General features: G+C 33.4%; 1 non-coding gene across 1 annotated transcript; it reads left to right on the top strand.

Moving 5' to 3' along the window:
* The first annotated feature begins 1,302 nt into the window (after positions 1 to 1,302).
* LOC122121034 lies at positions 1,303 to 1,404 on the top strand. The gene has a single exon (XR_006149859.1). It is a non-coding gene; the product is annotated as a U6 spliceosomal RNA (small nuclear RNA).
* Positions 1,405 to 1,778: the final 374 nt, after the last annotated feature.

Below are 1,778 nucleotides of genomic sequence, written 5' to 3'. Positions count from 1 at the left end.
TTTTCAACATTCTTATCCATTTTTCCATTCCACATCCCTTCCCTTAATCTTTTTTTCTTAACAAGAGGTTTATTTTCTTTTTTCCTTTTCTTTTTGTCATCCACAGAAGCAGTTAATACACTGCATCTTGATCACCGTCTTCCCTTCCAATTTAACTCGCCTATTACTCCCAGCCCATCCTGCACTTATCTTAATTTTGTTATGCATTGAAGTTTTTGCAGCTTGATAAAAGAGTTTATGTGTACAATGAATCTTGCTTGTGACACCATTGCAACATTTTCACCCTCCTTGACTCCCCCTTCCCTTTTTATTTTGAAATTCTGGAGTACATACAATGAATTATCTACATCCTCCTCCTTCTCCTTTCGTTTTTCTATCCCTCTCCCCCCTTAGCCCTTCCCTCCCTTCATTTAGTGTGCTTTTTGTAGAATAACCAAAATCAGATTATGATTAAATGATAGTGTTGTATAATTTGATATAAATCTGAAGTTCATCCCACCATACAATTCTGAGCTTATGAAAACATTCTCAAAACTCTTTGAAGAAAGTTCATCTGTACAAAGTGTTTTGAATCAATCTACAATTCATAATTTTATCCCAAGTGAGAAAACATTGATTTCTTTTCTTAAGTGAAATACTGAACAAACAGAATTAGAGGCAGTCAGGGAGAGAAAATTAAAATCTTAAACCTCAAGTTGGTCAGCAAAATGTTGTGAGGTGTGGAGCAATTCATTTTGTCTCTGGAAATCCTTATAGAATATATTAATACGTAATCCATCAGGTACTGATGAAGAATAAAGGAAACCTTTCAGCAGTGTCTAGTTTCCCTAAGTGCAGAATAGTCATAAGTCCCTTCTAACACTGCACAGATGCAAGTAAGTAGGAAGCTAACTTGCCTGACTTGTCATACTTCAGTCCGTTTTTTTTTTTTGTCTTTTTGTAAACCCTGAACAAAGTTAGCTGTGTTTGGATACTAGTAGCCAGACCTAGGATCTGATATATCTAAAAAGTACGACTAAAATGTCAGAGTTTAGAACTTCTCCACCAGACTAGATTCTGTAGATCCCATAGCTGCATTCTTAGAGCTATAAAAATATCCAATAAGAAATATTAATCCTCACTAGACACTATGTTAGAAATGAGCTTTATAACTTGGGGAGAAAGGAGTTGGGAAGGAAATGAGGAAAGGGTAACACTACTCGAAAAGAAATATACTCAATACCTTATTTATATAACTTAACCCTTTGTATATCACCTTTACAACAAAATAATATTAAATTAAGAAAAAGAAATAATCAGAGCTTGCTTTGGGAGCAAATATAGTAAAAGTGGAATTATACAGAGAAGATTACCATGGTCCCTAAGTAAGAAATATTAAATTGATCAGAAGATTAAAATAAATATCAAAATACCAGAGATAAAAATCTAATAGTTTGGAAACATATAAATGGATTGAAAGATAGATTAATGATGGTGATGTGGACATAAAGCTAAAAGCTCTAAGATACTTAATAATCATTGAATTACTTTTGCAGGACTTAAGACTTAAATACAATAAAAGACATGTGAATGATGGACATGAAATAATTTTTCCTTTGGCCCTACAAATTTAAATGTATTTATGAAAAGTGGGTTCGTATTGAATCCATCATCAGAGATATCTCTACACAAAATAGTATCACAGAAAGTTAAACAGCGAAACAGTACCCATCCCACGAGTGTAAGTCAGGCAAGAGTGCCTTCATATTGTATACACATTGTATTTTTGTTTCTTCTCC

This window comes from Dipodomys spectabilis, unplaced genomic scaffold, assembly GCF_019054845.1.
Source record: "Dipodomys spectabilis isolate Male_0828 unplaced genomic scaffold, ASM1905484v1 ptg000179l, whole genome shotgun sequence".
NCBI classification, from domain to species: Eukaryota; Metazoa; Chordata; class Mammalia; order Rodentia; family Heteromyidae; genus Dipodomys; species Dipodomys spectabilis.
The sequence above is the reverse complement of the archived record's forward strand: the minus strand, read 5'-3'. Positions and strand labels throughout refer to the sequence as shown.